A 15621-nucleotide genomic window follows, 5' to 3' on the forward strand; every position below is an offset into this window, starting at 1 on the left:
ACATGCTCAGTCTTGACCCTCATTGCTTAACTGTTCCAATTTTGAACAGGTACTCTCAGCAGGCTAAAATTGAATGGAGGTAGAAAAGGAGGGAGAGATGGGATAGAGGAGAGAAGAGAGACAGACAGATAGGAAGGGCAGAAACAGTGAGACAGAAACAGGGAAAGAGAAATTTGATTTGGAGAGATAGAGCATGTGACAGCAGTAGAGCAACAGAGCAAAACCAAGACAGATAGAGAGGCAGAGAGACAGGGACAGAAACAAAGAGACAGGGACAGAGACAGAGAGACAGGGACAGAGACAGAGAGACAGAGGCAGAGAGACAGGGACAGAGACAGAGAGACAGAGGCAGAGGTAGAAAGACAGAGGAAGAACAGAGAAAGAGACAGAGATAGAGACAGGGATAGAGACAGAGACCGAGAGATTTGGGTCTTGAGAGTCAGAGTCACCCCCTATAGCTGCTCTGGTTGTGCCCTCTGGGCTTTCCATAACCGACTTTAGGAAGTCAGACACCAGTAAAATGTAGAAAGTAGCAACTCCAGCACAGCAGGGAACACTCAGAAAAGTATGTGGAACTGTCACAGAAATACTGAGGCCCTAGTTTCCGTCTCTGTCAGACCAATCCTTCACACTTAGCCTAGAAACAGTAACCAAGTCTAGAGCACCCAGTTCCAATGTTTTCTTAAGTAAGACAGTTAGTTACCCATACAATGTTAAATTTCATGTTTAGCATCCATAAAACATTTTGCTATCCCTTCTCACCCCCTGAGATAGAAGTTGTTGAAATTAAGCAGGATGACACAAACTTATAAGCAGATTTGCTGTAAATGGATGGCTTATTATGGTGTATGTTTTCCCGTTTAAAAATGCACTTGGATACACACACCAAAGTTCCTGCCACAGCAAATTCATCGTTGATGCTCAAATTAGAGACATTCCTGTAAGTTTTATTATTTGCCATCATCTAGTGTAATTTCCCCTTGCTCAATGTGCAGTCATTTGCTAGAAAAGCAAAGTGAATGAATTCTTTATCTGATTGCTAATTTAGGCTTGAAGGTGAATGTGTGTGCTAGATATGCCACACAGGATCTGAGGTAGACTGGACAGGCAGAGGACCAGGTCTCCACACCTCTGCAGCTACACTGGGTCTAATTCTTAGGGTTTCCCTGAGAACCCTAAGATGATTAAGAGAAACCACAGACAGTGAAGAGCAGAGAGGAGAGTGTGCTCCTGACAAGACAGTCTGGGAATGGAGGTACACTTTCCCACATAAGAATGCATTGGTTCCAATAGAAGGCAGCCTGTTGAGAAAGACTGGCGAGGGAGACCTGGTTTCTGGGAGGAGACCTGCAGCTAGAGCACTTATAAGCTAACAAACCTCACAGCACTTCAATATACACTTCCTCTGCATTCAAACAGCTGCTTCAGTCTATTTAGGAAAGGTTCTGTGTATTCCTAGGTTTTAGAAGTTAGAAAATGGTGATACATGTTTTATTATATCCTCTTTTCATCTTTAGCTGTTGTCTATGTGAGACAGAATCCTTTAGTTTCTACATATCACACACAGAAATACCAAATGGTGTTATAGCTTAAGAGCTATAACAGGCCCAAATATAGCACCAGCAGACCCTCTCCCGCAGCCTCTTGCTAAGCCACTGGACTCCCTTACTGGCCACTTTCTTATTCATAAGGCTAACCACCAAGGTCTAGCTATCAATATTCCTTATTTGGCTATACTGAACAACATAACCAATTAGGACTCACCAACTCATCCTAGAAGGGAATTTCCCTTGTTCTCCCTAAAATCCTCTCCTGGAGAACCACCTGCTGCTGTTTCTGCCCCATTCAGCCACTCTGTCTCTCTATCTTGCTTAATAAAGGATATCATATTGCTGAAAATTGGTGTTTGGGTTTGGTCTGTGCTTAATCCAGGTCTGGAATGGACCATTCCACAGTGCATGAGTCCCTTTGTTTTGATGTCTTAAGTCAGACTGACCACTAACTTAGTTCATACTTTCTGGTACTTCTGTGTTGTAGAAAATTATTTTAAGATGTGTTACATTTTTTTTTTATTCTCTGGAACATTTGTTTAATGATTCAAAGATGTGTTACACTCTTTTATGTTGCATTTATTTGACTCTGTGACACTGTGTTACTTGGTCTGTCTAAAACAGCTAATTGGTCTAACAAGGAACCAAATAGACAATAGCAAGGCAGTGGAAAGCATAGGTGGCATTGGCAAGAAGAGAGCATAAATAGAAGGAGAAAAAGAAGGATTGAAGAAAGAGAAAGAGGAGGAGAGGAAGACTCCAGGGACAAGCTCCCCACCCCCACCCCTAGTCATCCAGCTACACAGCAGCCATGGAAAAAGAAGTAAAGAAAGGTAAACAGAAATAGAGAAAGATAAAAGCCCAGAGGCAAAAGATAAATGGGATAATTTATGTTGAGAAAAACTGGCTTGAAACAAGCCAGGCTAAGACTGGGCATTCTAAGTATAAGAATGAGACTCAATGTGTGATTTATTTGGGAGCTGGGTGGTAGGCCCCCACAAAAGAGTAAAAGGAGTAAAACAACATTTTTGGCACCTAATCTTCTCATCCAACAGCTGCTGCTTGGTAAGTTCCAACATCTATCCATTCCAAAGTTTTGCCAGGTTATCAGATGATGAAAATTATGTATCTGGCACCATACTCTGTCCTACGGGATTGGGATGATTGCAATCCCCCCCCCCCCCGCCACACTGCAACCTGCATTGGTTTCAGTGGACTCTCTCATATGGCTGGTAGGCACGTTCAGGTTCAGTTCAGATCAGCATTGTTGATAGTTTGCCTTTCACTTTTCATTCATGGTCATTCTGCCAAATGTAGTGTCCATTATTAACCATCTGAAAAATCCTGTCCACAGCTCTGTGTCCCCCTCTTAATGACAGAGCTTGGGTGATGACCCCTCCTTCCCAGGGACACCCCCTATCAGTCACTGGAGATTCTCAGTGACTCCCTTGGCTCTCAACCTTGGCTTGCAAGCTGCCATTAGTGATGGGACCCATAATGTAGATGACCTCCTCCTTCCCAGTTCTTCCCTCTCCAATAGGCAATCTGATACTGCCTCACTTCAATTTCCTCAGCTATAGGGGTTACCATGTCTTACCTTCCAAAGTGTAACTTTCTTGGATTCTTTGATCATCCCAACTCAAAAACATCTCACTTTAGATGACTTTTCCTTTTTCTTCTCTTTATCTCCACCCTCAAGAAAATCTACCAATCAACACTACCAATTGGAAAACTGGTAACCCTCACCAGAGCCTTTCATATTTCCAAAAACACATCACTAATGGTGTACACAGATTTCAAATATGCTTTTTATAATCCTGCAAACACACTCAAACACACTTGTTCTGGAAGGAACAAGGATTTCTAAACACAAAAGCAACTTAATTGCTAACTTTTCATATATCTAGAACACCCTCAAGGCTTTTGTCTTACTCTCTCAGATCAGCTTGGTACATTGCAAAGGACAGCAAACTGACCCTTACACTGTCCGTAAAGGAAATAATCACACTGATATATCAGGTTACCATTTGTCCCCTATGACTCATCTCCCTCCCTCCAAGCTGCCCAATTCCATGACCCAGATTACATCATACCTGGTCCTCCTTCAACACAGGTCACTGCTATTCATTACTCACATCACATATTTGACTCAAATACCAAATCCCTTCAATCATTTCTCTGAAGCCACCTAACTCTTACCTCAGCAGATAAGACAATCCTATACAACCCAACACAAACCTGTGAGGTATTTCAGCTTACTAACCACACCTCCACCTTTTTATCCCCTACTTTCCCACTCATCAGGCCTGAAGGCTTCTTGGCAACAACTGGCAGATTGTCTTCACTCATATGCCCACTGGAAAATGCTTTAATATTTAATATTTAATAAATACCCTTTAGTCCAATTACAAACAAAAGGGCATCAACTTCTACCACCATTTTTATCTCTAACATAGTTTCTAGCTTTGGATTACCTACTTCCCCCCAGTCAGATAACAGCCCAGATTTCACCTCTAAAGTTAACTTGGACCTTGTTCAGGTTCTGCAAATATCCTGATATTTTCATATTCCATACCATCCACAGGCCTCTGGCAAGGTAGAATGCACCAAGAGAACCCTAAGAGAAATACTAACCAAACTTACCCTGGAATTTCATCTTGACTGGATAAAACTTCTCCCTCTAGCTCTTCTCCATCTTCATTCTACACCGCACAAACCCTTAACCTTTCTCCCTCTGAGTTGATGTTTGGGGATCCCCTTCTTTTCCTAGGACAACATCACTCCCCCATCCCTGATAAACTACTGCTCCCTTCCTTACAGTTTGAAATCTGTTCACTGATTTGGACACAATCATTCCCAGGTCATTCATAAATCTTCCAAATTGTTCTATAAAGCCAGGAGATCAGGTTTTCCTTACATAAACCCCTCCCTTCCTACAGTCATCCAACTCTGCCTTTGCAACCCAAGAGAAAGTGCTTCTCAGGTATTATCAACCTCTTGCTTCCAAAGATAATATTATTTCCTTATCTGGCCTATGAACATCTTACCTGCACATGGAAACAGTTCCTTGATGGTCTCTAGGAAGACTTTTGTCTTCTACAAATGGCCTTCTGTGAATGACATGACATCTACGAGACAATTACCATTCTGTGGTTCCAGGGATCCTTCCAGCCACTTAGATTTTGAATTTTGGATTTTCCTCTTGAGTCTCTTACTCTTCCCACCTCCTCTCTCCTTGACCCTACCTTCAATCCTTTTCGACTAATAACTCTCTTTTGCTTGGCCATTGCTCCTGATTAGGAAAGGGAGCCAGAGGAACAATACCCACATGCCCAAGGACTCAATACTAAAATAAAATGGTGGGAATGAAGGGCTCCAACACAGTGCCAGCAGGTACTACCCTCCCATTTTGCTAAACTATGGGACTCCCCTACTTGAACACTTCCTCATTCATGAAGCTGACCACCCAAGGACTGGCTATCAAAATTCCTTATTTGGTTACACTGACCCACAAGTCCAATCAGGACTTACCAACTCATCCTGGAATGAACTTTCCCTTTTTCTTCTTAAAAATCCCTCCTGCATAACCACCTGCTGCAGTTTCTGCCCTATTCCAACTCAGCCACCCTGTCTCTCTACCTTGTTAAATGATGGATCTTTTTTTTTTTCTGGGAATTGGTGTTTGGGTGTGGTCTCTGCCTAATATGGGATCCAGAAAGTAATACCCCATGGTACATGGGTCCCTTCAAAACCTATGAGCAATCAAGGCTAGAATGGTTCCAGTGTAGATAGTAAAGTTAAAGGAACAGCAACACAGATTCTCCTGACATCATCAAAGCACATAGTGTCATTACATCATCTCTTCAGTGAGTAACCCATGAGCATGTGTGGCTGCCATGTGAAGATCACTGGAAATTTCAGGTGATGGCTAGATGGTTAAATGTAATTTACCAAGGTTTTCCCATAAAGCCACTTAATCATAGGCATGATCTTTGGCCTTGTCACCAGCCTCATCTATCCACAGCTCCTTTTCAACTCACCTCTGACCAAACATCAGAACATGCCAGTGTTTTCCTAAGACTGTGGGAGGCCTTTCTATAGGTTTTTTTCTTCTCCAAATGATTCGCGTTCATTTTAATTTCATTCATTCTCCTTTCCTCCTTCTTACTCTCTATTTCATCTATGCTCTCTCAACTTTTGAAAATGTTTATGTGTATACATATGTGTGTGTTTATATATGAACAAGTATAGAGGCACATGTGCCATTGAGGTCTAATTGGGAAGACAATATTGGGTATCAATTGTTGGCTTCTATTTTGTTTGGTAAAGGGTGTCTTCTGTTTTTGTCACTACATACTGCAGGCTAGCTGGTACAAGTGATTCCAGAGATTTTCCTTTCTCAAACTTGTGTTTCTCCCAACAAGTACTGGGATTACAGACAAGTATCGCTACAATTGGCAGACTTACTCAGATTCATATCACCATGCTTGCATTACAAACCCTTGACACACTTAGCCACCTGATCAGTGCACTATTCCCATTTTATTTTAAATGAGTTAAGTGTTGTATATGCTATGTCACCTGGACTGATTAATCAAGATTTCTCCCCTAATTCTGAATCCCTTTCCTGAGGGTGAATGTGCTCCTCTTCCTCTAAATCTAGACTTCCTGGCTCAAAGCAGGGGCTGCTTCTTGATGAGCTCCCAGAATCCAGAGGACAACCTGGATTCTGTCAGTGAACACCAAGGTTATTGCCATTTCCTGGTCTGCTGCTGGCTTTACTCACTCTTCATCTCTTTGAAGGAGGTGGAAACTATTTGTGCAAAACATAGGTCATACCTCAAAGGGAATGAGAAATAGTTCTCCTTAAGCCAAGAAAGAGTGACAGTAGCCCAGATATAGAAATTTCTCTTGCATTCTAAGTGACTGGAACTTTTGCTAGACCTCACAGTAACGGTTAATAATACAGCTTGAGGTCACTTAAAACATAAGACTGCTATTCCACTGTATACTCAGCCTGTTTGTTTAACTTGCCTTTAAGAGAACAATGTAATAATTAACCTTACTGTGGCTTTCCCATGCAATCAACTTCTATAACCTAAGCTAATACATAGCTGTAATCTTAAATTATGAATTATTCCATGACTCTGACCCCAGAACTATGCATGTGTATCATTTGATGAATGTAACAAATACAGAAGTTAAAAACAAATTTTAAAAATCTACCACCAAGGCTGAACACAACATTTATAAATATTGACTGATAAACAATGATGCTTGTAATACTGTTTGTTAGCTGGGTCAGTTGGAGCCAGTTACTTAGCTCCTTGTAAAACTCTGTTTAACAATTCTGTAAAGTACCTTCTTTCTTCCTCACATGATACATCTGTGCTGTTCAATAAAAACAAAACCCTTTATTAGGGACAAATTCACACACAGAGACACAAGGACAGACACAGACACAAGGACAGAGTCATAAGACAGCCTTCAGGCAAGCACAGATTCATGTCATGCAACATACAGACTGAAGACAGAAGGCACAAGGAACACAAAGAAGAGAATTCAAATCTGTATTCACTCCTGGTCAAATGACTCTAATGTCATTTTACTTCTTTCTGTTTTCCTTAATGTGACACCAATGCTTTATTGGTGACTCGAAGCTAATTGCTAATGTGTTCAATTTACACAGTGTTATAACATGGTTTTATGAAGATTTTGTAGGAATAGAACAAAGAATATTGGGAGAAACAAGAAAGGCAGGCTTCAGCAAATACAAAACCTCTTGTATAGCTTTCATATGCTATCTGTTGATATTCTTAACTCTTGGTTTTGTAGAAACTAGGTGTCTGTGAATTTAATACATTTCAAATGTTTTACCTGGTGGTTATGAGAATTTGGAGTCAGACACAGAAATTGAAGTGAATGACTGTTAAAAGGACAGACATAGTTAGGTACATTTGGCTCTAAATTTGCAGCACTCACACACTCTATTATGTGTTTTATTTTGTCTATGACTGTCTGCATGTGTGTATTTACACTTCCTGTTTGCCTGGTTCTTATTGGGAGTAGAAGAAGGTGTCAGGTCAATAGGAAAGGGAGGCCAGATACTCATAAACTGGAGACTGTGAGAGATGTGAATTCTCCCATTTGCTATGTGAATTGGGATGCAGTAGGAGAGCTTCCAGAAGCTACCAGTATGGACAAGTATCACAGTGTCCCATAAGAATCATACATGTTGATGGAGGTAGTCTGGCCTGGAGTGTATTTGCAAAAAGACAACATGGAGCAGATGCACATGATTAATACCCACAATAAGGAACAGTAGGGACAATCCTATCTTTACCATAACTTTAACATTCATTTATTTATTTTTTATTGAAAACAGATTCTTCTCTCATACAATACATCCCAACCAGAGTTTCCTGCCCTCCACTCCTTCTACCCTACCACCTATCCTCTTCCCAAGATTCATGCCTGTTCTATTTCCTCTTCAGAAAACTAAGGTTCCTGAGAGATGACAGTCAAATAGGACAAATCAAGACACAATAAGAAAAGGCAGAAGCCCTTATATCAAAGGTGGAAAAGGCAATGCAAAATGAGGAAAACTGTCTCCAGAGCAGGCAAAAGAGTCAGAGATACGTCTACTCCCACTGTTAAAAACACCAAGCTAACAGCCCTACCATATATGCAGAGGACTTGGTGCAGCCCCCATGCTTGCCACTAAAGTCTCTGAGCACAAGTCAACTGGTTAGTTGATTAAGTGGGCAATATTGTCCTGGTGTCCTCCATCTCCTCTGACTCCTCCAACCGTTCTTCCTCATCTTCTGCAGGATTCCATGATCTGCAAGGGGAGGGAACTGATGAGGAATTCCAAATTACATAATGGCTGTTGGTCTCTGCACTCATCTGCTGACAGCAGAATCCTCTGTCATGACTATAGGGCAAGGAACCAATCTATGAGTATAGTAGTGTACCATTAGAAATCATTTCATTGTTTTTTGTTTGTTTTTTGACTAATCTTGTTTTGTTCTACCCTAAAAATGGCTTCCCTTCATCTTTGCTTAAGGTCAGAGACTTCAAAACTATCCTTACTCTTCCAAGGTTAAAGTCATAAGACCTAAAGATCTAAGGTGTGGCTACTATAGGATGTTTAGTCTTAGGCATGGATGCCTTATCTAAATAAAAAGAGACTCAGTATGGGATGTGGTTACTCTTAAGGACAGATAATGAGAGATTTAGTTTAAGGAGTGGTCACTAAACGTTTGGAGAATTAAGGAAGAAAGTCTGTTTCTTCCTTATATCGTGATAAAGAAGTCTTTTGCCATTTTCCCCATTTTGCTTGGGGTATATAAGAATGTTGAAGAATAAACTTGGCATGTTCAGTATTCAATACTGTATTCACTTTATTCTGTGCCTGTCTCTTCCTTAGTATGATTACCTGCTTTTCCTCAATCCACAACCCCACTCTCAGGTGCAAAACAGAGAAGTGGGCTGGATCTGACTGAAGTCCCACTTTAGATGGGTTACTACAAATTGGCACCAAAATGTGGGACTACTACAGATGACAACTACACTTCCTATCATGATATGGACCTCAAGTTAAATCAGATATGGGTTGGCCACTCTCATAAGTTCTTGACCACTATTGCCACAGCACATCTTGGAGGCAGGACAGATTGTAGTTAGAGGGTATTGTGGCTAGGCTGGTGTCCAGCTTGCTGCTTTCCTAGCTTTCAGAGTACCTTCTCACACCAGAGTTTAAAACATAGGGGTGAAGGCTGCATGCAGGCAGCAGCTTGACCTGTCTACTTTCAGTGAGTTCTGTAGTGCAACAGGCTTTTTTTTTTTTTTTTGGTCCACCAACAAGCTCCCAAATCATGAGAGGGAGATTTACTATTAGCTATGAATGCTTGGCCTTATCTTATGCTTGTACCACGACCTCTTATAATTTAATTTAACTTGTTTTTTCTTCATCTACATTTTTCTTTGGGATTTTTACCTTTATTTCATCCTGTATGTCCTACTCTGTGTCTGGCTGGCTAGAGGCTGCCAGGCTGGCTCTCTCACCTCCCTTTCTTTATCCCTCATTATCTTTTCCTCTGAGCTTATATTTCTCCTCCCACTTGATCTCTCTGGGCAACAGTCTACCTTTCTCTCTATTGAGTAGCTATTGGCTATTCAGCTTTTTATTAGACCAATCAGGTGCCTTAGGCAAGCAAGACAGGACAGATGCACATCTTTACATAATTAAACAAATGAAGCATAAGCAAATGTAAACACACCTTTACATTGTCAAACAAATACAGCATAAACAAATGTAATAACCTTTAAATAGTTAATGTAATATTCCACAACACTGTGATGTTGTCCTCTTCAAAGGGGCCCTGTTATCAGTTTTTGGAGAGTGACCCTCTGTATTTTGTAGGGATCACCATGGGACACCTTTGGCCAAGAACTCAACGAAATGTCATATAACAAGTTTCAGGACATCCATAGTGAAACTCTCTTTCATGAAAAGCCAAATCCCTAAGCCAAAAATGTCTTCATGTTGCATTTTTACTTCATCAAGTTTTGAGTGTGAGGGTTTTCATATATTCCTAGTTGTTAACACAGGATTACAAGAAAACCTGAAGGAGAGAGTGAAAAATAAATAAAGCAATGGCTACCAGTTGATGCCCTCACCGACAGACACTGGCATATGACTATGAAAACGCTGTTTGGGTTTGTTTGTATTTCTTCTATCACTTCAGTGAAGTTGTTCTTCATGGTATATAATAATTTCATTCCCTAGAATATTGGGGTCAAGAAGTCAGTACCTTCTTTGGAAGCACCACAAGCTTTGGAGCAAACAAGCTCTGGAGAGATCAGTATCAGCAATAAAAACCAGCTGAACTGAATTACAACAGCTCTATCATCTATTGACTCTATAGACTTGAGGGAGGGAAAGATGGAGCTCATCCTAAAAACCCTTTAGTGATTTGCTTTTTTTAAAAATTCATTTATACTTGCATATGTACTTGTCTATGTATATACCCTCAGGTGCGTGGATGTAGGAGAAGGTTGGGAGACAGTGTCAAGTTCCCTAGAACTGGAATTACAAGTGGTTGTGAGCTCCCCCAAATAGGTGTGTGGGTAGTTGCATGCCACAGTGCATTAGAATGGATCTTTCCTTCCACTGTGGGTTTTAGAAATCAAACTCAGGTTCTCAAACTTGTGAGTTAAGAACCGTTTCCTACAGAACCATCTACCAGACCCAGCTTCATCTTCAGGCTCACTGTCCTCATAGCAGTATGGTAAATAATACTGTTCTATGTAGAATGCAAATCAGAACAAGGCAAGCAAGCACTTTGGGTGTTACAAAGCGGTTTGAGCAGTTGCTATTATTACTGCAGACATAAGCAGCAGATGAATATATGGAAAATGCTGCCTCCCCAAGAGATAGGTGATGTGACGTTAACGAACTCCTCACAAAGTTGAGCAGTTTTTATTATCACGCTCTCATCATTAGCAGACATACCCTGAGTAGCACATACTGCTACTGAAGAGTAGAGTACTTGTTTCTAGCTCCTTTGGCTACATACCAGTTCTAGTCTAACTAACTACAGCTTCAGGTTCCCTCCCCACGTCCCCTAGCATGTAAAAGCTCACCTACTTATTTCCTTTTGCATATATGGGAAGGAGTACATAGTTGTCATTACTACAAAACATCCACCGGTGAGGTTTAGTCATCTTATCCCGATCAGTTAGGGATTATACCTTAGACTGCATAAGTCTATGTACCAATACTTAATAAAAGTAGGGGAAATAAGGAATAAGGAACTAAGTACAAAATGAAGTAAGGAAGTCTAGAATATAAAGTGTATGTGGTAGAATATTATTTTTAAGGTGTTTGACTTTTGTTTATGCTGCATTTGTTTAACTTGGTGAAGCTGTAATTCTTTGTCTAAAACACCTGATTGTCTAATGAAGCACTGAACAGTCAACAGCTAGTCAGGAGCAAGGATAGGTGAGGCTAGCAGGCAGAGAGTATAAATAGGGGAAAAAGGAAGAGATCAAGGAGAGGAAGTTGTCAGGGGCTAGCCACCCAGCTACCCAGCTAGCTACACAACAATCCAGGGAATAAGAGTAAGATTTACATAACAGAAAATGAGAAGTCCAGAAGCAAAAGGTAGACAAGTTAAAATAAAATAAAATAGCTGGCTAAAAACAAGCTTTATGAGATTTATTTGGGAGCTGGATGGTGGGCCACCCAAAAGAGAAAAAACCTTCTTACAACCTGTGTCCATGTGCTTGTCATTGCTCGTCGATTTAACTGGAATTACATTTTAGTGACAATGGTCCCATGTAATATCTTGCAGCTTTTCAAAATACTCAAGTGAGAGAGAATATGTTTAGTCATTTGTACACATTGACAGGATCAATGCTTGAACCAACACTGAAAACAAATTATGAGCCTGAGGAGGTCAGGCTTGAAGGGTTTGCATGACTTGTTGAATGCATGGCTAGAAGGGATGAACTTAGGACTAAGTTTAGGTCTTGCTCATTCACAGAGCCAGAGGGTTTGTCAGAGTTGAGGTGCATGCATGTAAGCAGGTGTGTGGGGGTCAGAGGTGGGTACCGAATATCTTATTTGATGGCTTGCCCACTCATTGTTTGAGATAGGGTATCTTACTGATCCCACATTTCACTGGTTCAGGGAATCAGATTGGGGAGGTGGCTACCAAGTCCCAAGGATCTTCCTGTCTCCACCTCCCAGCACTAGGGTTCTAGGCAGGAAACTCCACACACAGCTATTTTTATACAAGTACTGTGTATCCAAAGTCAGGTACTCATGCTTGCATCCTGAGCCATTTTCATAGCTGCAGATTTAGTTGTTTGTTTTGCTTTTTCTCTAACATACAGTACTCAAACAATGTGATTGCCTATACATGACTTGGTTTTTATAAGCACAATTTCATGATCAAATACTCTGAAGTGTTCGTATTGCCTCCAAGATGAAGGCCACATGTCTATGTCATTTAAAAGTTGTCAATTGTAAGTTATAATTGATTCATCTAATTACCTGCTTCCTTGTGGAGGGCAACAGGCAATTCACCAAGGCCACCTCAATCACTCTCTTGTGGGAATCTGTGATCCACAACTCACTCAGCATTGGAAATGTGTTAAATCAAATCCAGCCCCATGTAGGAAGACTTCCTGAGGCTTCACCAAGTGAAGAGCAACTGTAGCAAGTGTTAGGGAAAACATGGCATTTTAGGGCTCTCCATGAGTGTCTAATTTCTTTTCATTAAAAGTAAGAGATGTATTCAATTTACCTATACAATCAAAATAATTTCATTAAATGTTTTAAGTAAGTTGAAAAATAGAAAAACACACCTTTTGTAGCCTATTGGCTTGAAATCATTTTACAGTTTTATTAGTAAGTACTCTATGCTAAATGTGGAGAAATTCATGGTAGAATTCAATAGTTGATACATTAACTGCATATACCAGGATGTCACTATTTGTACAGGTTGTCTTTTTAGAACTATGCTCACTGATGATTACACTTGCTGCAAGATGGTCCAGAGACCTACAAAGAAAGGAATTAGGAAGTCAGAGATGACATCCAGGAGGGAAACTGACCCCAGCTGATTTGCACAGTCATGTTCCAGTTACAGCTTTCAAGCATAGTCTCATAAATTCCCTGATTATCAGTTTGAAAGTATTTTTGCTTGACTGTGGCATAATTACAGAGGCAAGTGAGTAGCGCTTCCCCTTTCTTATAATGGATACATTTACCTCCTTATTCAGTTCCATCTATATAGAGGCAAGAGGCTATTTAAACGGACATCATGTCAGTGTCAGAAGAAAGGACAGTGATTATTTTTGATAAACTCTTCAAAGGATGCTGTTCTTAAAGTAAGAGATATCAGAATAACAATTAAATGTGATGTTCAGTACAACTTGCTGATTGCTTTATGTTTTATTAGCATATTCTAATGATACATAATAATGACTTTCATTATATCATTTTAGTATGTGCATAGAATGAATTTGATCATATTAACAACCCCATTGCCCGTTCTTGCCCCTTCATCCATGCACACAGATCTTTCTCTTCCCAACTTGTCTAAATTCTACTTTTACTTCTTATTAGGTGGTGAACCAATGCAGGGTGTGAAAGGTGTGGTCAGAAGGGAATTTCCATGGACAGGGAGGAAAGCAGCTCTAGAAGGGCTCATATCCCTGGGGATGATTATCTTCTACTTGGCATGTAGCATGCACTGGCTATAGGTTTTGGGAAAGTTGCCTGGCTTATAGGAGACTATGGGACAGCTCATGTTACTATATTGCTGTTAGATATACCATTCTGCCAAACCATGAGAAATAGAAATAGGAGGCCTAATTTTGAAATTTCATTTGTTTCAATAATTATAAAATTTAAAATTAATTCTTTATTCTCTTTAGCTGATTAGCACATTCCATTCCACATGCCCTCTACTTTAATTACTACTTTAATTACTACTCATATTTACATATCCACCCCTATTCCCTCACCCTCCCATGCTCCCATGTTCCCCACCAACCCCCTAACCCACCCCCCAACTCCAACTCCTCTCCAGGAATAGTGAGGCCCTCTACCAGGGACTTTGAAAATCTGTCATATCATTTGGGGGAGTGCCAAGGCCCTCCTTGTTGTATCTGGGCTGCAATAGTATCCCTCAATAGGGAATGGGCTCCCAAAGTCCATTTATGCTTTAGGGATAAAGACTGGCTCTACTGTTAGAGGTCCCATATATTGTCTTGGCCTCCTAGCTGGCACCCACATTCAGAGGGCTTGGTTTTGTCCAATGTTGTTTCCCCAGCTCTATGACAAGGGTCTCCATGCACTCACTAGGTCAGGTCAGCTGTTTCTGCAGGTTTCTGCAGCAGTGTCTTGGCTCCTTTGCTCATCCCTCCTCCCTCTCCACAATTAGATTCAAGGAGTATGGTTCAGTGCTTAGCTGTGGGTGCCTGTTTCTGCTTCGAAGAGCTACTGGAAGAAGACTCTAGGAATGGTAACCAAGGTAGACACCAGTCTCATTATAGGGGAAGGGCATCAATGGCATTTTCTCCATCACTGCTTGGATTCTTAGTTGGGGTCATCCCTGTGGATCCCCTAACATTTCCCCTGTGCCAGACCTCTCTCCATACCTGTACTGTCTCCCTCTATCAAGGCATCTCCTTTCTTATCCTCCTCTATTCCTCCCCTGTCCCAGTCCTCTTGTTCTCCTCCCCTCTCCCCTCCTTCCCTTCCCACCTCCTTCCACCCCTGCTCCTTCCTCCCACCTTGTTCAGGGGTTCTTGTACACCTCCCCTTCTTTGAGGGACTATGCAATCTTCTCTTGGGGTCCTCCTTGTATCCTATCTCCTCTGGAAGTGTGGATTGAAGACTGGTAATCCTTTGCTCTATGTCTAAAAATAATATATGAGTGAGTACATACCATGTTTATCTTTTTTGTGACTGGGTTACCTCACTCAGGGTGGTTTCTTCTAGTTCCATCCATTAGCCTGCAAATTTCAACATTCCATTTTTTTTTCTGCTGAGTAGTACTCCATTGTGTAAATGTACCACATTTTTCTCTATCCATTCTTCAGTTGAGGGGCATCTAGGTTGCTTCTACCAGTATTATTTAAATATGTTTAATATGTACTATTAACTTTATGTGTTATGAAAAATTTGAGTTTTGCTTGTATACTTTAAGTTTAGGTAAATAGTATATTGTTGTACAGCATATGCTTATATATTTACATTATGCTTATACAGCACTTAAAATTTAAGGCTCATTTCCATTTCTTTAAATTTTTGGATTCAATTGGTTTCATTTGCTGCATAAAACTAAAATTTTTCAGCAAGGTTTCTCTTGGTGGTAGGCCCCCTATGTGCACATATACTTAATAGATAATTTTGTATATATTCCTTTAGAGACCTGCATGGGAATTTATGTGACATATGCATACACATATCTATAGGCCTGCATTAAAGATGATCCTCCAGGGAAGGCTTAAGCATTGAATCTACCGATGCATGAAACTCTGAATCTACACT

This window comes from Cricetulus griseus, chromosome 5 (genome assembly GCF_003668045.3).
Source record: "Cricetulus griseus strain 17A/GY chromosome 5, alternate assembly CriGri-PICRH-1.0, whole genome shotgun sequence".
Lineage (NCBI taxonomy): Eukaryota > Metazoa > Chordata > Mammalia > Rodentia > Cricetidae > Cricetulus > Cricetulus griseus.